The sequence below is a fragment of the Chanodichthys erythropterus genome, chromosome 23 (genome assembly GCF_024489055.1).
Source record: "Chanodichthys erythropterus isolate Z2021 chromosome 23, ASM2448905v1, whole genome shotgun sequence".
In the NCBI taxonomy this organism is placed as follows: domain Eukaryota; kingdom Metazoa; phylum Chordata; class Actinopteri; order Cypriniformes; family Xenocyprididae; genus Chanodichthys; species Chanodichthys erythropterus.
Genome location: NC_090243.1, coordinates 3945655 through 3969499, shown reverse-complemented (window position 1 = coordinate 3969499; position 23845 = coordinate 3945655). Strand labels below are relative to the sequence as shown.

Genomic DNA, 23845 nt, shown 5'->3' with positions numbered 1-23845 from the left:
AACACATACAAATAGACAAACGCGCTGCAAAAGTCCACAACACATACAAATAGACAAACGCGCTGCAAAAGTCCACAACACTTACAAATAGACAAACGCGCTGCAAAAGACCACAACACATACAAATAGACAAACGCGCTGCAAAAGTCCACAACACTTACAAATAGACAAACGTGCTGCAAAAGACCACAACACTTACAAATAGACAAACGCGCTGCAAAAGTCCACAACACATACAAATAGACAAACGTGCTGCAAAAGTCCACAACACATACAAATAGACAAACGCGCTGCAAAAGACCACAACACATACAAATAGACAAACGCGCTGCAAAAGACCACAACACATACAAATAGACGAACGCGCTGCAAAAGTCCACAACACATACAAATAGACAAACGTGCTGCAAAAGTCCACAACACATACAAATAGACAAACGCGCTGCAAAAGTCCACAACACATACAAATAGACAAACGCGCTGCAAAAGTCCACAACACATACAAATAGACAAACGCGCTGCAAAAGTCCACAACACATACAAATAGACAAACGCGCTGCAAAAGTCCACAACACATACAAATAGACAAACGCGCTGCAAAAGTCCACAACACATACAAATAGACAAACGCGCTGCAAAAGTCCACAACACATACAAATAGACAAACGCGCTGCAAAAGTCCACAACACATACAAATAGACAAACGCGCTGCAAAAGTCCACAACACATACAAATAGACAAACGCGCTGCAAAAGTCCACAACACATACAAATAGACAAACGTGCTGCAAAAGTCCACAACACATACAAATAGACAAACGCGCTGCAAAAGTCCACAACACATACAAATAGACAAACGCGCTGCAAAAGTCCACAACACATACAAATAGACAAACGCGCTGCAAAAGTCCACAACACATACAAATAGACAAACGCGCTGCAAAAGTCCACAACACATACAAATAGACAAACGCGCTGCAAAAGTCCACAACACATACAAATAGACAAACGCGCTGCAAAAGTCCACAACACATACAAATAGACAAACGCGCTGCAAAAGTCCACAACACATACAAATAGACGAACGCGCTGCAAAAGTCCACAACACATACAAATAGACAAACGCGCTGCAAAAGTCCACAACACATACAAATAGACAAACGCGCTGCAAAAGTCCACAACACTTACAAATAGACGAACGCGCTGCAAAAGTCCACAACACATACAAATAGACGAACGTGCTGCAAAAGTCCACAACACATACAAATAGACGAACGTGCTGCAAAAGTCCACAACACATACAAATAGACGAACGTGCTGCAAAAGACCACAACACATACAAATAGACGAACGCGCTGCAAAAGACCACAACACATACAAATAGACGAACGCGCTGCAAAAGTCCACAACACATACAAATAGACAAACGCGCTGCAAAAGTCCACAACACATACAAATAGACAAACGCGCTGCAAAAGTCCACAACACTTACAAATAGACGAACGCGCTGCAAAAGTCCACAACACTTACAAATAGACGAACGTGCTGCAAAAGTCCACAACACATACAAATAGACAAACGCGCTGCAAAAGTCCACAACACATACAAATAGACAAACGCGCTGCAAAAGTCCACAACACATACAAATAGACAAACGCGCTGCAAAAGTCCACAACACTTACAAATAGACGAACGCGCTGCAAAAGTCCACAACACATACAAATAGACAAACGCGCTGCAAAAGTCCACAACACATACAAATAGACGAACGCGCTGCAAAAGTCCACAACACATACAAATAGACAAACGCGCTGCAAAAGTCCACAACACATACAAATAGACAAACGCGCTGCAAAAGTCCACAACACATACAAATAGACGAACGCGCTGCAAAAGTCCACAACACATACAAATAGACAAACGCGCTGCAAAAGTCCACAACACATACAAATAGACAAACGCGCTGCAAAAGTCCACAACACATACAAATAGACAAACGCGCTGCAAAAGTCCACAACACATACAAATAGACGAACGCGCTGCAAAAGTCCACAACACATACAAATAGACGAACGTGCTGCAAAAGTCCACAACACATACAAATAGACGAACGCGCTGCAAAAGTCCACAACACTAACAAATAGACGAACGCGCTGCAAAAGTCCACAACACATACAAATAGACAAACGCGCTGCAAAAGTCCACAACACTTACAAATAGACGAACGCGCTGCAAAAGTCCACAACACTTACAAATAGACGAACGCGCTGCAAAAGTCCACAACACATACAAATAGACGAACGTGCTGCAAAAGTCCACAACACATACAAATAGACAAACGCGCTGCAAAAGTCCACAACACATACAAATAGACAAACGCGCTGCAAAAGTCCACAACACATACAAATAGACAAACGCGCTGCAAAAGTCCACAACACTTACAAATAGACGAACGCGCTGCAAAAGTCCACAACACATACAAATAGACAAACGCGCTGCAAAAGTCCACAACACATACAAATAGACGAACGCGCTGCAAAAGTCCACAACACATACAAATAGACAAACGCGCTGCAAAAGTCCACAACACATACAAATAGACAAACGCGCTGCAAAAGTCCACAACACATACAAATAGACGAACGCGCTGCAAAAGTCCACAACACATACAAATAGACAAACGCGCTGCAAAAGTCCACAACACATACAAATAGACGAACGCGCTGCAAAAGTCCACAACACATACAAATAGACAAACGCGCTGCAAAAGTCCACAACACATACAAATAGACGAACGCGCTGCAAAAGTCCACAACACATACAAATAGACGAACGCGCTGCAAAAGTCCACAACACATACAAATAGACAAACGCGCTGCAAAAGTCCACAACACATACAAATAGACGAACGCGCTGCAAAAGTCCACAACACATACAAATAGACAAACGCGCTGCAAAAGTCCACAACACATACAAATAGACAAACGCGCTGCAAAAGTCCACAACACATACAAATAGACAAACGCGCTGCAAAAGCCCACAACACATACAAATAGACGAATGCGCTGCAAAAGTCCACAACACATACAAATAGACAAACGCGCTGCAAAAGTCCACAACACATACAAATAAATAGACAAATGCGCTGCAAAAGTCCACAACACATACAAATAGACGAACGCGCTGCAAAAGTCCACAACACATACAAATAGACGAACGCGCTGCAAAAGTCCACAACACTAACATATAGACAAACGCGCTGCAAAAGTCCACAACACATACAAATAGACAAACGCGCTGCAAAAGTCCACAACACATACAAATAGACAAACGCGCTGCAAAAGCCCACAACACATACAAATAGACGAATGCGCTGCAAAAGTCCACAACACATACAAATAGACAAACGCGCTGCAAAAGTCCACAACACATACAAATAAATAGACAAATGCGCTGCAAAAGTCCACAACACATACAAATAGACGAACGCGCTGCAAAAGTCCACAACACATACAAATAGACAAACGCGCTGCAAAAGTCCACAACACATACAAATAGACGAACGCGCTGCAAAAGTCCACAACACTAACATATAGACAAACGCGCTGCAAAAGACCACAACACATACAAATAGACAAACGTGCTGCAAATAGCACATACCAGCAATCTCAAACCCTTCTGCGATGATCTGGATGATGATGATGATTAGGCTACTTTTAGAATTAAATTAATATTTTAATTTGCCCCGCCATAATTTATAGCGCATCACTCATAACCGACGTGCTGTAATAAGATTACCTAACTCCTTATATATGTATATATATATATATATATATATATATATATATATATATATATATATATATATATATATATATATATATATAAAAAACAACTTGTAACATCTACATCTCTTCTCATTTTTTTTTCCAAATGTATGGGCCACAAGAGAAATATTTTAAGAAATAAATCAAGGTTAAATAGTGTTATCAGAACATGTTGAAGCAATGCTCTTATCGCTGAGTTTTTACTTTCACTTTCTCCAGTGAATAATTGACTGGGATTTGACACATAAAATCAAGTAAATTATTAAAAATATATATTATTTATTATTAATAATTTATTAATTATATTTTTAAACGCAAAATAATACCCCCCAAATCGTTTGTCCTGGCGCCGGGACTGGCACAGACCACAATGAAAATGTTATAGGGAACACATTGACGTACTGTCTGGGACCGCTGGGATTGTTCAATGTTTACTCGTGGTGTGCACCTGAAAGGTGAGGTTTTTTTTGTATATACTATTGTTTGTTAACATTCTGATCATATGTGCCTTTTCTTATGAGCAGGCCTATTTGCAGCACGTTTCTATATTTGTATGTTTTGTGGAATTTGCAGCGCATGTGTTGTAAAACTGATAAAGAGGTTTTCTTTATTTGCTGGTGTTTTTCTATTTGCATGTGTTTTCTTCATTTGCAGCACGTTGAGCTCTCTCGGCCACCGTATAAATGGGTCATTGACAATTGACAATTCCTCAGCAATTTTACATTTGATTTTTTTTATAAATAATTCACATTATTCTCAGTTATGATTTTTTAAAAATTTATTATTACTGTAATAAATATTTTTTATTTAAGTTTTTTTAATTCATAATTTAAAGGTGGTACAGAACATGCAACCATAATCAATAATAAATACTAGGGGTGTAATGATACCCTCATGTCATGATTTGATACATATCGCGATACTGAACACACAATATGACATTATTGCGATACAACGAGACATATGATAAAAGGTTAACAAAAAAAATGTACTGTTGATTAAAATGCTAAATTTGGGGGTGGAAATGAATAGGCATGGACTTGGTGCTTGTAACCCAATGCACAGGTCAATGGTAACACCAGAATAAGAAGAATCATGATTCTGAAGCTGAAAATACAGAATTATTTTAGATGAGTATGCTTGCACTCTGTCATTGAGATATATTTAAAATAATGTAGGCCAATTTTTACTGGTGACATACGATATTTTGCATTATCAGGACCCACAAATATTCACCCATTGCATTATATTCAACATTATATAATAGTCTAATGTAGTAATGTCACTGAAACTCTGTAAATTTGAGTTTTTCTCACAGTAATTTTCATTTTGGGTGAACTTATTGTCACTTAGTATCCACTATACATATTGTTGAATTTTTGTGATATTGCGATATATTGTGATACGATATACAGTATTGTTACACCCCTAATACAAACATATTTATTAAATCTAAATAATGTCTTTTATCACTTTATGATTATGAGAATTAGGGTTGAAATTCATGAAAATAAAGTAAATTAAAAAAAAAAAAAAATGTAAAGGTGCAAAAATAAGTTTTCTTATATTTTCTTTAGGTTTTTCAGTCGAAATATGACCCTAGGAACGACTTGAAACCTGTGGGGGTCACATTAAGGCATGGATATCTATTAACTCTCAATAAGTTGAGCATGAACATATAAATTGACAGAAATTTCTAAATGTGGCATGGATATGTGCAAACCCCACCTCCCCCCATGTATAATAACTGCCTTGCCCCTCGTTATGCTAGTGATTATGAATGAGAGAATGAGAGAGGTAAAAGAGCCCTTCTATTTTTCCTCCCACCTTTTCTCACCCTCTTCACACTCAGCTCCAGTTGATATTAGTCATTCACCATAAAAAGGAGGGAGTATAGGAGCATTTAATTGTTCAGTCAACCTACAGCCCTGTGCTCTCTCTCTCTCATGCTCTCTGGTGTGTCAGCAGCACAGAACTCTGGCTGACTAAATAAGGCAAGGATGGAGTCAACTTATCAGCTCTGGACAGAAATACATAAGCCAGTAACAGTTGATACAGTAGCCCATCACTGCCTGGCTGTCATGTGCCCTACATGCCAATAGAGTTCACAAATGTTTATCGTCAATCGCAACAATGACTTCATCTGCATTTGTTCCTTACTCGCATGCAAGAACACAGATATAAACATGCTGACACACACACTATGAGCCAGTTAGTTAGGAAAGGAAATAACAAAGAATAACAATAATTATGACATAAAATGCTGGATGTTGGTTATTCCAATCAAATAAGAAAAAGAAAGCTGCATTTACTTGATGAAAAATGCAGTACTATTGTGATAGATTGTTACAATTATAAATACCTGTTTTCTGTTTTGAATACATTTTAAAATGTAATTTGTAATTCAGCATCATTACTCCAGTCTTCAGTGTCACATGAACCTTCAAAAATCATTCTACTTTGCTGTTTTGGTGCTCAAGAAACATATTATCAATGTTGAAAACAGTTACTGACCCCAAACTTTTGAACGGTAATGTATTTAACATAAAAATAATCTAAATGTGCATTATAAATAAATAAATAAATATTAAAAGGCTAAGAAGTTATAGTTTGCATGAGCCAATGTTCCAACAGTTGAATATTATATATAATTAGACGATTCATTTTAGGGTGTGCTTTCAGAGAAGGCACAGGCCCAACTTTAAAAAAGCACACTGTGTTTTACAGCATGTGAAAACATCCACTTAGAGGAAAGAACAGACTCTGATTGGTTGAAGAAGCTGTCCGTTACCTGATTCGTCCCAATCCCTGTGATCTGTTTACTGCTGTGGCAGAACTGCAGTGAGGGATTACTTCATGCTGACAGGTTATGAGTGAAGAGCCTGTCCACATCCAGCTCAACGCAGACCCACGTGAGAGCCACCGTACCCTCCAGCACAGTGCAACCACTAAAATTAAACGTGCTGATGCCGAACTCCCCTTATTAGAGCTTAATATGAGCAACACATAAAAAGACTGATAGACACAGCAATCGTATTTTTAATTAATGCATTCTGGAATGAGGACACATAAATTAAAGCTGTGGTGAAAATGGAACGCATGCTCAGTCACATCTCAATTTCACTCAGAATGCTGCCGTAATTAGTTTGTACAGTGGCAAGTCCATTGCTGGATAAGTAGAATGTCAGTAAAATGGAAGCGAAATGTGATTATTGAAACACTTGCATAATTTATGTTAATATCTAATAATCCACAGCTGTAGTGATTTGATATTAGCAATCGTGTTTAACGCCAAGATTAGTGTATTGCTGTCTGACAAAACATCTGCCAGCTTTATTATGCGGCCTCTTCACTCTAACCCTCCCTTTTGGAGCATCACATGGTATTAATAACAGAAAGATCTCTGTGTACAGTAAATATTAGGAACGGCATGGAATTAGCACGTAAAACTGCCCTGATCCGCACCAGGCCACCCCCATGTCAGAGATTTTTGTTTTTGTTAGTATCCGTGAGCCTTCAAAATCTCTGCCTGTTTATTAATCCCACTGTATCTGTCTTCACGTCCAGTGCTACATCCCCTGCCTTTGTTCAATGCCACCACCTTATTCTAAGCTCATTAGATCATTCAGAAGATTTAAATCCTGTGTGCTTATCATAGAGCTTATTGAACTTTATATGACCCAATACGAATATAATAATCAGCACAGTGCCACTGTGAAAAATCTTACTCTTTAAAAATATTTAGCCACACTTTAAATGAGATATATTTATTTGAGAAGCAAATTGTGTATAATAATAGACTGTAAAATGTTTTTAAAACATCATACAAATGTAATCTTAAAGACAAACTAAATGTCTAAGGGGGTAATAGCATTTAAAAAATGTATTTATTCTGTACTGATATGATGTTATAAAGCACATAGGCTGCATTTATTTGATCAAAAATATTGTGAAATATTAACTTTAATTTTCATATTTTATTCCTGTGGTGGCAAAGCTAAATATTCAGCATCATCCAGTCTTCTGTGTCACATGATCCTTCAGAAATCATTCTAATATGCTGAGTTGATGCGCAAGAAACATTTCTTATTATTATCAATGTTGAAAACATTGATACATTTTTTCTCAGGATTTGTTGATGAACGGGAACATTCTTTTTTAAGACTTTTACATTTATTTTCTGTCACTTATAATCTGTTTAATGCATCCTTTCTGAATAAAAGTATTCATTTCTTTAAAAAAATGTAAAAAAAAAATTGCAGAGCTTTTTAACAGCAGTGCATGTTTAGATATTTTTAAGAAAAAGAATCATGATTTATCTTTCATAGTTCATATTGATTAAGAAAACTATATAATCAATATTATATATCAATATTGCACAAGTAAACAACATACTAGTATTAAGACTTAAAGGGATAGTTCACCCAAAAATGAAAATTATCCCATAATTTACTCACCCTCAAGCCATCCTAGGTGTATATGACTTTCTTCTTTCAGCCATTCTGGCTCTTCCAAGCTTTATAATGGGCGTGAATAGTTACCTAGATTTTGAAGCCCAAAAAAGTGCATCCATCCATCATAAAAGTAATCCATACAGCTCCAGGGTGTTAATAAAGGCCTTCTGAAGTGAAGCGATGATTTTTTGTAAGAAAAATATCCATAATTATAACTTTATAGACTATAATCACTAACTTCCGGTAACGTCCGTCTCTGCGTTCATGAGAGAGTTGATTTCCAGCATATGACGCTGAATGTAGGAGTAGCTTAAGCTTAGTTAAGAATAGACGCCTCTCGCGGTTCAGACAAATAGGGCTGGGCAACAAACTCAAGCTCCTCCGATATTTCTCTCTAAAAATTCTCATTTTAGACTTCTAATTCATGACCGGTGTTTTGTTTTGCTCTATCCTCTGCACTTCTGCGTTCATCAATACGTCATGCATCAGGTAAAAGTTCACTCTTCCACCGGAAGTTTATAAAGTTATACAAAAAATTCTTACAAAAATGCATCGCTTCACTTCAGAAGACCTTTATTAACCCCCTGGAGCCGTATGGATTACTTTTATGATGGATGGATGCACTTTTTTGGGCTTCAAAATCTATTCACACCCATTATAAAGCTTGGAAGAGCCAGAATATTTTTTAATATAACTTTGTTTGTGTTTGGCTGAAACTAGAAAGTCATATACACCTAGGATATATATATTATAAGATAATTTTCATTTTTGGGTGACCTATCTCTTTAACACTAATAGTATTAGAAGTAAACTGTCCCCTTCCACTTTCACCTGTAGATTGTAATGAAAAATGTGTGCTGGAGTTGTTCGCTAATGCCATATGGATTTGTTTGCATGTGAATCAAAGCATTGAGGTGGAAGATGTGTTCTTCACCTGCTTGTATTGACCGCACGCCTGTGAATGGAAGGCGAGAAGCACAGGGCAGGAAACTGTTTTGCCCTAATTAAAATTGCAGCTGGAGCTCAATGCATTCTGTTGCCAGGCAATGTGACCTTTCCTCTAACAGGGTGCTGTGAACGCTGTATAAGAGACGTCAAGTTTCTCAACAACGTACATGAGTGTGTGTTTAAGCTCACAAAGCTTTTGCTTGAATACACAACGTGTAATATCCCACCCTGCTGGTAGGTGTGTGTGTGCGCAAGAGTGTTAAGTGAGTATATGTGATCCTGTATGCGCGCTATAGCCGTAAAGTCTTTATTCTGCTTGGTTTGTAAAGCTCTTGCTATTTGTTAACACAGGGCCAGATGATGTGTAGAAGCACCTGCCAGAGTGCTGTAGCGTTGCCATGGCGATCGCATCCAGTCATCCTGTCAGCCATGCACTGGTTTTTCTGCAGTAGAAGTGTTACTGTGAGGGAGGCAGATGGTTCGCTCCTACTTCCTGTTTATTTAATTCATTAATTAATTTAATAAAGAGCGAAAATTAGAAAGTGATGGCAACGTGACCACTGTGTGCTGATCACAAGATAAAAACAGATTGCAGTTCTCACTGAATTGATGCAAATGTTGCAAGCTTTTGTTATAAGATGGCAGATATAAATAAGGTTCGCTAAGCGATGGACATCAAAATGAACAGGTGGACATTGTAATCTTTGATAATTGATACATTCTCAAGCTTAAGATGCCATGGCATGAAAAAAATGACTTGATCAAAATTATTTGTGGCTTTTAGGCTATGTTCACAATGTGAGTCTTAATGCTTAATTGCGATTGATTACTCAGATGCAATTTTTTTGTATAGCTGTTCTCATTGTTGTTTTAAATATGGCCAATATCAGATTCCAGTGTGAACAGATCATGGTCCTGAACTGCCCCACATGCACAAAACGATAAAAAGCAGGGCCATAACCACCATAAACATTGAGGGGGACAAGTTCCCCCCAATAATTAGAAATTGACCCCCCCCAATATTTGATATTATTGATGCTACTCTGATGTACTCCACTATGAACTGCCCTATTTGTTGTTAGGATGACAAAAAAGTTTTAAAAGTTAAATTTTTAGGCTGGTCTGCCTCAGTGGTGTAACTATTGTCAGAATGAGTGAGCTGCCAGTCAAATCAAAGAAGGCGGGGCTTACTGTTCACAGAAGACGAGTGCAGTGACTGAGTACATGGCGAGTAAGTAGCTAAATATTTAATATTTGATGACTGTTTTATGATTAAAATATTGAGCGACTGTCAGTAATATCCAGTGATGTAAACTACTCAACATCTTTATGAAATTTCGCATTTTTAAAACATGGTAGGCCTATAGTTAACATCTGTTTTTTGAGGTCAATCTAGTGTACTCCTTAAAATGTATGTAATTCACTTTTAATTCTATAATTTATACACATTTACTGTTTTGCACTTCAATGATTTTGTCCAATCAAATGATCTCTAGAATGAGAATCTTCCTCCCTTCCTCCGAATATGCGTACTTCCTATATAGTTATAGTAGGCAAAAAACGTACTCGGTTACTAACGTAACCTCGGTTCCCTGAGATACGGAACGAGTACTGCGTATGGGGAAAGGTCTCCCTTTTTCCCCGCTGCTGAAGCCTTTTTCAATAACGCAGTGTAACTGCACCGTCATTGGTTCACTCATAGACAAGTTGTTGAACCAATGGCGGGCGCGGCATAGCTGCGCGGCCTATGGCGACAAAGCGCGCGAATATTCCCGCCGAAATGGGCGGGGTATAGGGCTATATAAGCAGGCGTTTCGCCATAGGATTTCAGTGTCAATCGACTGAAGCGACGACCCTGAGCCGCAGCCTCGTGGCACGGCAAGTGACGCAGTACTCGTTCCCTCATCTCAGGGAACCGAGGTTACGTTAGTAACCGAGACGTTCCCTTTCGATACTTCACTCGTACTGCGTATGGGGAACGATTCCCAACCACGCCGTGCCACGGCTGGGAACGATATAGCTTGCATTTGGCCACCCAGAGGGGGGCAAAAAGGACAAGCGGAGGCAAAGCCTAACCGAACCCATGGTTACACTGAAGGAAGATACTTCCTATGGTGGCGTGAAGCGGGACCTGTTGGAAGCCGCTAATCACACCGACAGGACCCGAGCTTGTAAGGTCGGGACATCGAGGTGATAGAACCTGACAAAGGTGGACGGCGAAGACCAGCCGGCCGCCTCACAGATGTCTTGGATGGAAACTCCGTTGGACCAAGCCCACGAGGAAGCCATTCCTCTAGTGGAGTGGGCCCTGACTCCTATGGGGCAATTAGTGCCCAGTGAGGAGTAGCACAGGTTAATAGCATCCACTATCCAACGGGAAATGCGTTGTTTCGAGACCGGAGACCCTTTGGTGCGGCCGCCAAAACAAACAAAGAGCTGATCCGACAGTCTGAAAGACTGTGATCGGTCTATGTAGGTCCTCAATGCCCTGACTGGGCAGAGTAGCTGCAGCTCTGGTTCGTCCGCCGAGGGAGGAAGAGCAGAGAGCGAGATGACCTGAGCTCTAAACGGAGTTGAGAGCACTTTAGGGACGTAGCCATGCCTAGGTTTCAGAACGACCTTAGAGTCACCAGGCCCGAATTCGAGGCATGCAGGGTTCACAGAGAGGGCCTGCAAATCGCCAACACGCTTTACCGATGCTAGTGCTAGTAGCAGAGCGGTTTTTAGTGTTAGGGGCCTGAGGTCGGCTGAACCCATTGGTTCAAATGGGGCTCCTTTCAAGGCCCTGAGGACCAACGAGAGGTCCCAGGAGGGAATAGTGAGAGGGCGAGGAGGATTCAAACGCCTAGCACCTCTCAAAAACGGATCACGAGCCCGTTTCGTCCCACCGAATGGCAAGCAATAGGAGCGATGAACGCTGCAATGGCTGCTACGTAAACCTTAAGCGTGGAAGGGGAGCGCCCCATTTCCAAGCGTTCTTGGAGGAAAGACAGTATGGAAGATACGTCACTCTCCACAGGGTCTATGTTGCGTGTTGAACACCAATCAACAAAGACTGACCACTTCTGGTCGTAGAGGCGCCTCGTAGATGGGGCTCTAGCCTGAGAAATGGTATTTAGGACGTCCTCGGGGAGGCTAGTCGGCTCCCATCGAGGGACCAGAGGTGCAGAGCCCAGAGCTGCGGCTGTGGGTGCCAGATTGTTCTGTTTGCCTGAGAGAGGAGGTCCCGTCTCAGGGGAATCGGCCACGGGGCTCTTAGAGAGAGCCTGAATAGCTCTGAGGACCAAACCTGGTTCCTCCAGAGCGGGGCCACCAGAAGGACTCTGTGCTGGTCTTCTCTGATACGCCTGATGACCTGGGGGATCAGTGCGATCGGAGGGAAAGCATAAAGGAGCGTGCTGGGCCATGTGTGGGCCAGAGCATCTACTTCCTTCGAGAAAAATGTTGGGCAATGAGAGTTGTCTTCTGAGGCGAAGAGGTCTACCTCTGCCTTCCCGAAGAACTCCCAGATCGTGAGGACCACTTGGGGGTAGAGCATCCACTCGTCGGAGGGGATGTTGCTCCGTGACAACATGTCCGCACCCAGATTGTTCCTGCCAGGAACATGAGTCGCTCTGAGCGACTGAAGCCTCGGAAGAGCCCATTCCAGCAGACGTTTCGCCAGAGCGCATAAGCGGCTGGACGAAAGACCGCCTTGGTGGTTCAGGTATGACACCACCGTCATACTGTCTGACCGAACTAGAACATGACGTCCCGTCAAGTAAGCCTGAAAGAACTGAAGGGCTTTCATCACTGCTAGCATCTCTAGACAGTTGATGTGTAAATGGCTTTCCTCGTGGCTCCACGAGCCGAAGGCCGGGTCTGCCCTCGCACACAGCGCCCCAGCCCAAGTTGGAGGCGTCTGTTGAGAGCACCGTCCTCCGTGAGACCGCCTGCAAGGGACTCCGCGTTGGAACCATACTGGATCCATCCAAGGTTTCAGGGCTAGAAGACAGGCCCGATTGACCTTGAGACATAGGCGGCCGTGCCGCCATGCGCTGGGAGGAACCCGGAACTTCAACCAGTACTGAAGAGGCCGCATCCGAAGAAGGCCTAGCTGCAGCACCGGGGAGGCGGAAGCCATCAGCCCTAGCAGCCTCTGGAAAAACTTCAGAGGGAGATAGGCTTTGTTCGTGACAGATGCCGTGAGCTGCTGAATTGCCAGGGCGCGCTCTGGCGAGACTACTGCCGTCATACGGACCGAGTCGAAAACTGCTCCCAGAAACGAGATTCGTTGAGTGGGGCATAGCGAGCTCTTGGCTAAGTTGACCCTGAGACCCAGGCATTGTAGATGGCTGAGGAGCACGGATCTGTGGCGTTCCAGCTCGTCTCGCGAACGGGCTAAGATGAGCCAGTCGTCGAGATAATTCAGAACCCGGATTCCCATCTGTCTCAGAGGGGAAAGCGCCGCGTCCATGCACTTGGTGAAAGTGCGGGGAGCCAGAGACAGCCCGAAGGGCAGGACCGTATATTGGTATGCCACCCCTTCGTATGCGAATCTCAAGAATCGTCTGTGACGGGGGGCTATCTGGATGTGAAAATACGCATCCTTCAGGTCCAGCGAGCAGAACCAGTCCTCGGGGCAAATGTGCGCGAGGATCTGCTTCAGCGTCAGCATTTTGAACTTCCGTCTCGTGAGGGAGTGATTCAAAAGCCTGAGGTCTAGGATGGGTCTGAGACCGCCATCCTTTTTGGGGACCAGAAAGTAGCGGCTGTAAAAGCCTGTCTCGCTCTCTGACGGAGGAACCATTTCCACAGCTCCTTTTTCCAGCAACGACATGACTTCGGCCCGGAGGACATGAGCGTCGTCCGGATTGACCGATGTTTGAAGCACCCCGGCGGCGGGGGGCCGTCGTGCAAACTGGAGCGAGTAGCCCTGGTTTACGATCCCCATGACCCATTCTGACACATCGGGGATGGCCTGCCAGGCCTCGGCCCGAGTGGCTAGGGGTTGAATAATGTTGGGTGACAGACCGCCGTTGAGAGGGTCGTACACCGCGAGGGGTGGAAGAGGAAATTTGCTCTTTTTGTGATGAGGTAAAAATTTGTCCGCCGTGAAAACGGCGTTTGGAGTGGGCGCAACAGGTGTGGGCCCAGCTGTCACTTGGAGTATGTTTCCCACGCCCGGAAATAAACGAGGCGGAGGGGAAATTACCCGTGGGAGCTTTTGGGGTGGTCCGGTCGTAACGGGACGGTCCCCCATCCTCTTCCTGTCCGACGAATCAGGACGACTTCGGAGGCACCGGGTCCAGCACAATCCTGGGCCGGGGTCCCTGGCGCCTCGGGAAGGGAGGGCGCTTCGCAGGGCGCGGCGCTGGCGATGCTCCTGGGGCGGCGCTGCCTGTGTTGCAGGTGGGGCTGGTTTGTTCTGCTGAGCCGGCGCAGTCCTGGGGCGGCTAGACGCAGAAGCGGAGCTGGAGCGCTTAGGCAAGAAATGCCTCATAGCCTGAGACGATTTCTGCGCGGCAGTAAAGCGCTCAGTGAAGCCATCCACTGCAGGCCCGAAGAGACCAGAAGGCGAGACCGGGGCGTCTAAGAAGGCCGTCTTGTCTAGGTCTTTGATCTCCGTTAGGTTGAGCCACAGGTGGCGCTCCAACACGACCAGGCTGGCCATGGAACGACCGATGGCCTGGGCCGTAGCCTTCGTAGCTCGCAGGGCAAGATCCGTGGCGCTGCGGAGATCTTTGAAGGCTGGCGCGTCGATTCCAGACTCATCCAGAGAGCGGAGGAGTTTGGCCTGGAATGCTTGAAATATGGCCATGGTGTGGAGCGCAGAGGCAGCTTGGCCCGCCGAGGTGTAAGCCCGTCCAGCCAGAGTAGAGGTGGTCCGACAGGGCTTGGAAGGAAGGGCCCTCTTCGTCTTCCAACCCACAGCCGCGGGAGGACAGAGGTGAGCAGCCACCGCTTCATCTAGGGGTGGCAAGCGCTCGTATCCCTTCTCCTCGGCGCCCGTCGACGGCGGTGAGGGCGGAGCGGTGCGTAGTGTGGAGGCGGGCAGAGTAAGGAGCGCGCCACGACTTCGTCAGCTCTTCGTGGACCTCAGGAAAGAAGGGCGCTGAACGCTGGCGAGGTGCTTGGCGGCGGCCTGGCAGAAACCATTCGTCCAGGCGGCTGCGAGACGGCTCCTCTGGAGGGGCCCACTCGAGGTCCAGCTCTTCAACGGCTCTAGACAGGATGCGGAAGAGCTCGGCATCCATGCCCTGGCCATGCTCGATGGGTTCCAAGGGAGGCGGTGGAGCGGGGTCTTCCGGCTCGCCAGCCCATCCTTCCGCTTCGGAAGCCGCAAGAGACATGGAGTCGTCTTGTTCGTCGTCTGTTCCCCCGAATGAGACGAGGTCACTCGCTTCTGCGGAGGGACGCTGCTCAGGGCGAGAGAACAGAACTGGAGAGAGTTCCCTGGGAGGAGAGGGCGAGGCACGCGGGGGCTGGGCCGGCGTGAGCTCGCTCAACTCCTGGCGCTGAGTCGCTCTACCCCCGCTGTCTTTCCTCGCCGGACCGCGGGAGGAAGGAGACGGGAGGGCGCGAGCGGCGAGATCGCCCTCAGTGAAGAAGGCGACCCGCGAGCGCAGGGAAGCGAGACTCATACACTCGCAGTGCGGGCATGAGTCTCCAGCGAGCGCGCCGTCTGCGTGGGGCTTGCCCAGGCAAGCGACACACTCGCTGTGTCCATCGTCGTCGTGCAGGGGGCCCTGCAAGTACCACATGAGTGGCGGGGCATCGTGAGACGCCGCTGCCGTGGAAACGGCAATTGGGTGGCTCTTTTAGAGCGGCGAGGGCCGCGGAAGCTCTTAAAGCGGTGAAAACCGCTGGAAATCGCTCTTTAGAGCGGCGTTTGCCGCGGATGAAGCTCTCAGGCGGCGCGCCGGATGGCGGCAGGGGACGCACAGGAAGCGGCCGGAAGCGGGAAGCGGGAGGCGGCGGCTCGGCGACGGCGCTAGAAGCTGCAGTCCGCGAGGGCGCCGGCGCTTTCTTCCACCGGCGAGTCCAGGCGAGTCCGCTGCGGGAGCCTCTTCAGACGGCGGCGAGAGCAGAAGGCGGCGAGCTTCTTCGGCTTCAGGCGGAGATCAGCGAAGAGAAGTAGATGTCGTCGCTGAAGGAGAAAACACTGAAATCCTATGGCGAAACGCCTGCTTATATAGCCCTATACCCCGCCCATTTCGGCGGGAATATTCGCGCGCTTTGTCGCCATAGGCCGCGCAGCTATGCCGCGCCGCCATTGGTTCAACAACTTGTCTATGAGTGAACCAATGACGGTGCAGTTACACTGCGTTATTGAAAAAGGCTTCAGCAGCGGGGAAAAAGGGAGACCTTTCCCCATACGCAGTACGAGTGAAGTATCGAAAGGGAACAGTATAGCCGCTTTTCCACTGTCAGGGCAAACCGTTCTCTTTGCTCCGTGCCGATCCGGCCCAACCGGTACGGATATGGTTTCGTTTTCCACTGTGTGGTTTGGTAACGCAAGAGTTCACAGATGATATGAGATGTAATTAGTGACTGCGTTATGGAGGATGATCAGATATTTCTTTTCATTTAATAATTAATTTGTGTTTATGTTGCTCAAATATCACTACATGCATTCTACCAGCACAGTTCAGCACGGTTACCCAAACGGGCAGAGAATTCCAGGCTGAGAATGGTCTGTAATCGTGCCGCACCTTACCAGGCTAAAGTGGAAATATAACTAGAACCATTCGACCTGATGGTGGAAAAGCGGTTTATGTGAAAAGAGAAGTATGTCTGAATTCACAGTGTTCATGAAACAGTCAGCAAAACCCAGATGACATACTTCTGGCAAGATTCTGAAGTGTACATCCAATGGTGTGTTGCAGCTATTACATATTTTTGTTGGCCAACCCAGAAGTATTTATTAGGGATGTGTCACGATTTTCGAATATTCGATTAGTCGATTTAATTATAGAATATCGAATAGGTTGTGCGATTGTCGTCTTAAAAAAATCCTCATGTTTCCAATGGTGACACGTTCATGTAACCAGAGGGAGGCGCGCGCGCTGCCAATAACGCACCTAAAAAGCTGTTAACAGCAGAACATGGACAAGAGTGGCATATAACAGAGACGTTAAAATCAGTGTTCACACGACACACGTGCCGTCATTCAGGCTGTTCAGAATGATATAACGAGTTTGGGAAGACTAAAATCAATATGGCTTGAGGTAAGCTTGCTGCGATAGTCGGTGTTGCTGGTGTTCAGGAACAACATCGGTATCATAACTTGTCACCGCTCCCGAATTGGCGCTAATTTGAAAGTGAAAGTAAAATCCCCTCAGTCATTCATGGTGCGTGTCCACAAAAAGGTGCCGGACTGGACAAAAGTGAGGCGAACGCCGCGAGCGAGCGACACTGATAGTCCACACTGGCGGAGAGCGAGCGTTTTCAGTTTATTCCTCCGGAAGCTCAACGTAGGAATTAATTGAAAGCGCTCGCTCTGCTTCGCACTGTTATGAATGGCCATGCAGATTTTACTTTCACTTATATTAACGAACATATTAATATGTTTTCGCACATTACAATCATTATATGGCTTGAGTTAAGACAGCATATTCTCCAATGAATTAAACAGTTTATCAATATCATACAGATTGAAAGCGTGAATGGTCTCCCACTGTTTGTGTGTTATTATTATTATTTTTGCTTGAAATGCCCATCCCAAGTATTTATGATTCATATACTTCTTGTTCATCATGATAATCTTTATAAATGAACATAACTTAATTCCAGCGTTATGGACGTGACATTTGGAGTCAAAACTTGAAATATAAACGCTCAAAGAATGCATTTAATAGTAACATATTGAACCGTCTATTTATATATTCATAATCCCTTACTAAAGGAGTCCAGACATTAGAAAAATGTCAGTCTATTCAACTGTTTTATATTTTAGATGAGGGAAATATACAGCGTTATGGACGTGACAAAAAAAAGTCACTAGTTTTAAAACTTAGCCTAAGTTTTGGGTGACAACATATTTTTTAAGAATTCTGTGAATTACATTGCGCAAACCAAAAGTAATACTGCCCACTGAATGAAGAAGGGTTGGCTCTTCACAGAGCATAAACTAATAATTTTATTTCATTTTTCATGTTCGGATTAATGAGGAAAAAACAACGTTACGGATGTGACAGTTTTCCGTTACGGATGTGACCGGTCTGAAAGCGGCACAAAAGACTGGTTTAAAACTGCTTTAAAACTTTCACAGAGACCTCAAGCAAGCATTTAAACCACCAAATACTGAAATCTGGGATACCAGTATGGTAAGACTCCACAATTTATCAACCTTTTTCTAAACTTTATACAAATGTAACGTTATACTCTGTAGTGCAAAAGGTTATGGATTAGACCTATTTCTCATGTTGACAAGCATGTGCGTTGTTCAAGAATCAATTTAGAGACCATGATTTTCCTTCTTACAGAACTGCTTGCTAAAATACATTGACAAATATTAATGTTTATTATAAAGCAGTTTAAAATCGCATGTTTTCCCCACAGTCAGGTGAACCGATTGCCAATCGCAATCATGTCAGTTTTATGTTTTGTGTATGAATGACCACACGGTTTTTTTCGTCTAGTTTTCAGAGTTTAAAGCGGAGTCTTGAGTCAAAATGATCAAACTTTATTTCAAGTCAAAATTATTGCAATCTTATTATTTTCATTTTGTCAGCTTGATCGCGCGGATTGTGATCAATAGGCTAGGCTATTCATTTTTAACCAACCGGTAACGCGACATCCCAATTCCCGAGGGAAGTGTCCTATGAGACACAATGCTCTATAAGTTGTACTGTATCATATAGGCCTACCTTTTGATGTTCATATTTCGTTCTCTGGCAAGAGGAAGAGAAGATCGGTTCATGTGCACCTGATCCGCCGCTTACAGGCGCTGCAGTAGCTAATCTGTCACGCGCCGTAGGCTATTAAAGAGCGACATCTATTGTTTAAATTTTGTTATAAAATCGACTGAATTTGAAAGTTAAACCTTTTTCATATTAAAACTAACAAAGCACAAAGAGTATTGCGATTATTGGATATGTTCTGATATGGTAAGCCTGAAACAGATCACAGCAATATAAAGAAGCAAACTCATAGGATTTAATATGAAGCGTCCGTAACGGTCACGTCCGTAACGCTTATTATGGTTGTTAAGAGCAACGTAGTGAAATGAATTGTTGATCCTAATAAGCATAAACATAATTTAGCTTTGCACATAAAGTTTCAAGTTATTTGCATTTATAATTGTTATATGACATAAACTTAATCATTAAAACGTTACGGACGTGACAGAGCACTGAAGCGTCCTGACCTCTTTATTCTAGCTCTTATAAATTCATCAGGCAGTGCTGTTATGACTAAATGAGTGTATTTATTTCTCAGGCATGTATCCATCTTTCTACACAATGCTTCCTACTGCTAAAATAAAGTTTAAAAAAATGGGGTCTTTAATCCCTTTTTTGAAAGCATGAAATATGGTTGGTTGAAAATTTAATTTAAGCATTGTTGCTTACCACATATATTGTGGATAAACAAGGCAATTTTCTTAAAATTTCTGTTAGAGCACATTAATACAGTATATTACAGACCTAAATGGACAAATTAAAAAGGGTTTTGTTCTTTTGGTTAAAACTTTTTTTTTTCATGGTAAAGATGACCTTTGCGTGGAATTGATAACTAAGTTTACCTGTTTGTTTGGTGTGATGATGTTTAATGTCCCCACCAACCTCTGAAATTCTATTTAGCAACATGTTTGCAGCCACCTTTTTCAAGACGAATAAAAGCTTTAAAAGAATCACAAGTGGGGTATTACTGAGGTATTTTAGATTGCAGAATAAAATGTGAAACATGAAATCTTGAGCTTGTGTAGACCACAGAGCTTACCTTATTTCAGCCATTAAACCAAAAACCCATTCAAAAAAACAATTGTCTTGAGGATGATGGAACCTGAAGTGTTTCTAGGTTTTGGCCTACAAAAATATGCTATCCCTGCACCATCACCCTTGAGGCCATTGGAAGGGATTTGTGAATGGCAGTGAAGTGACTCAACTGACTATGTAGGTCACATAACAATGACAACATGACTAATGTACTACAACTAGATTGCATTTGTACTATATAGAATGTACATTTTAATGATCACAAAGTACTTATTCAAAAAAAGTACCTTCTCAAAGAGTATACAATTTTTTGGACTCGGCACACCAAATACTGTAGCAAATCATGTTCAGAATGGAAAACTTACTGCACAGTGTATACTACATAGTGCCTACTAAGTGAAACAGTAGCCAATAGTCACAACAGACTTTTCAAACAGCTGCATTAGTGTCATGCTTAACTTGGCATGTTATTTTCTAATTTTATAAATTTTTGTGTAAAAAAATTTCTTATCATCTGGTAGTTCAACCAAATAATCAGTCAAGATGAAAGAAAGATATTAATGTTGTGGCTGACATTACTTCTGGTTCATCACATGGAAATGGAAAGTCAAGTCAAGCACATGGAATACAGTATTCCACTCACTCTGTTCATTTGTTTAGTAGTAGCTCATTTGGGTTATTCTGTCCTTACAGGAAATTTGCATTCTGTGCAAAGTATACATATGCTAAAGACCTTCAGTGACCTTGAGCTTGGGAAAGGTGCTTTATAAGTAAAAATTATTATTATTATTATTATTATTATTATACGGAAGAGGATTAGGGCCAAGCAATAATAAAAAATAAAACCATCTCGAAATTAAAGTTGTTAAATTTCGAGAAAAAATTCGTTAAATTTCGAGAAAAAACTTGTTAAATTTCGAGAAAAAAGTCGCGATAAAATGTTGAGAATAAACTCGTTAAATTACGAGAAAAAACATGTTAAATTACGAGAAAAAAAACTTGTTAAATTTCGAGAAAAAAGTCGAGATAAAATGTTGAGAATAAACTCATTAAATTACGAGAAAAAAGTTGTTAAATTACAAGAACAAATTTGTTAAATTATGAGAAAAATGTCATTAAATTTCAAGAAAAAAGTTGAGATAAAATGTTGAGAATAAACTCTTTAAATTATGACTTTATTCTCAACATTTTATCTCGACTTTTTTCTCAAAATTTAACAAGTTTTTTCTCATAATTAAACGAATTTGTTCTCGTAATTTAACAACTTTTTTCTCGTAATTTAATGACTTTATTCTCAACATTTTATGTCGACTTTTTTTCTCTAAATTTAATGATTTTTTTTCTCGAAATTTAACAACTTTAATCTCGAGATGGTTTTAATTTTTTATTATTGCTTGGCCCTAATCCTCTTCCGTATTATTATGATAATTTTCAGACATATTAAGATTAGCATGCTATTCCAATCATAGCCCATGCATTATAGATGTGTTGAAATTAAAGACTATTAATCAAGCGATTTCATAGACTTTTTAAGCAGGAGATCAAATAATGTTCACTTTAGTGGGTGTATTTTGCGAAGTGATATTCTGAAATGTCTCTGGTCAACACAGGACAGCAGCCTATGAGGCATAAATGTAATACTTTTCACACTGATCTGAGATCTGCCATGCATTTTATTTAATTTTGGCATTTGAATATTTGTTCAATATTCAATATTTGTTGAGCCCTGTGATGGACTGGCCATCCTTTACCTGCCTGTGGTCCAAGACGCTGGGTTAGGCTCTAGCCCCTGTGACCCAAAGATGGATGGATGGCATATTTTTTCAAGGCAATATGTTCTAAAGAATCCACAGATGTCACTATAAACTGTTGAGAATAATTAAAAAAAACAGGCTACTTCCACTTTCTGATGTTAATAGAACATGCAGAAAATCAGCTGAAGTTTGCTATGAGTAAAATCCCATTAGTATTTATCTTATGTGGCTTTTTTGCATTTGATGTCACACTGAAACTCATACAAGCACAAGTGTCCAGGGTTATTGTGAGCAGGTGATATCTGGAATACTTAAAATCGTCAATGACTGCCACTCAAAGTAAGTATGTCAAAAAGAGATTAAAGAGCTAATCCAGACAGAAATGCCCATGCACTGGGCATTTTCTATTTAATCAAAGCTGATTTTGGCTATTTTCCCTGCCAAACATCTGTCTATGCTTAATGGATGCTGAATAGATGTTGACTCTTTAGACTTTATGGGATATGTACGTGCTGAACAGCTCACTAACCTGAGAATGAATTTGCCTGCAACAGAAAACCAGGTTTCATTTCTAATTTCAGCCATGTCGGAAATTCTGAAATGTGCTAATTTATTCGGCCCGGTAGTGAAATTTGAGTGACAAGTTGGCTGAGGTGGAATATGCGATTCTGTTGGACGAGTTCACACTGTTTTGCCCACCAAAATATCATAAACCAAGAATGTCTACCAGTACCATCATAAATTATTATAGCCTCTTTTTTTGTATCACTCAATGCCAGTGCTTTTATCTCATTCTGAAAGTCTTCTCTCGCTTCATACTAGATAAATATTAGGATCTGTTTTGTTCTGCTGTAGATCTTTTTCTAGATTGAATATATAAGACTGACAGAATGCCAAAGCATTAACATCTTCATGTTTACAATAGCTGACTGTGTTCTTGTCATCAGTGTTTATGTAGGTTGTTCTGCGTACCATTTTGTTCCTCAACTCATTTGTAAATCAACACAGCTTGGATAAATGATTATGTTTTGTTATTTATTTCAGCAAGCCATTAATTATGTCAGCGTGATTCCACATTCCCACCTGCTGGGAGTCCGGCATCAGACGCTGCATGTATGTTAAAGCATTGTGCTAATTGTATACAATTTTAAGCATGCTAAATGCTACATTTCAACATCTGACTGATTATTTGAAGGGTATTCCACTCAGTCTATGTGCTTAATGTGCTTTTATACTACCTGTATCGTAATATAATTTCAAAATCATTTTCTCTCATCATTTACTCATGCTCAGGTCATTCTGAACACTTTTATTTTATATGATTTATTTATTTTTATTTTTATTTTTTTGTGGAAAACAAACAAAAAAAAAAATCTTTTTGAAGAATCTGCACTTGGGTATTTATTTTCCGTGACATGGAAAAGCTTCATGTCAGGTTTCAAAAATGGCAATAAACACCAAAAAACAACATAAATTGCTCTATATCACAATTTTTTTGTGAAGAACTGACTCAATTATTCACTGATAATCTTCCCATTCAGTGAGCTGTTAACTGAATCATAGAATCAGTGAGTTGAACTCAAGAATTGGATTAGTCCAATTCATAAACAAACCTTTAGTCTAATATATTAACCTGATTCATGTTAAACTTAATGACTTCACGATTTGGTCACAGTGGTTCTCAATGAATAAGAACTAAATGTGTCATTAGACAAAGCTGTCATTTGACTTGAGAAGATTTGATATGGATTCACTACTGTTCAAAAGCTTGGGGTCAGTTATTAGCCATTATTACTCCAGTCATTAGTGACACATGATCCTTCAAAAATCATTCTTATATGCTGATTTGCTGCTCAAGAAACTTTCATCATTATTATCAATGTTCAAAATAGTTGTGTTGCTTAATATTTTTGTGGAAACCATAGTTCTTTCAGGATTCTTTGA

At 42.0% G+C, this 23845-nt stretch overlaps 1 protein-coding gene across 1 annotated transcript in view; it reads left to right on the top strand.

Annotated features, from left to right (window-relative positions):
- Positions 1–23845, top strand: part of jph1a (junctophilin 1a) — a 65044-nt gene that overhangs the window by 8364 nt on the left and 32835 nt on the right. The window lies entirely within an intron of this gene.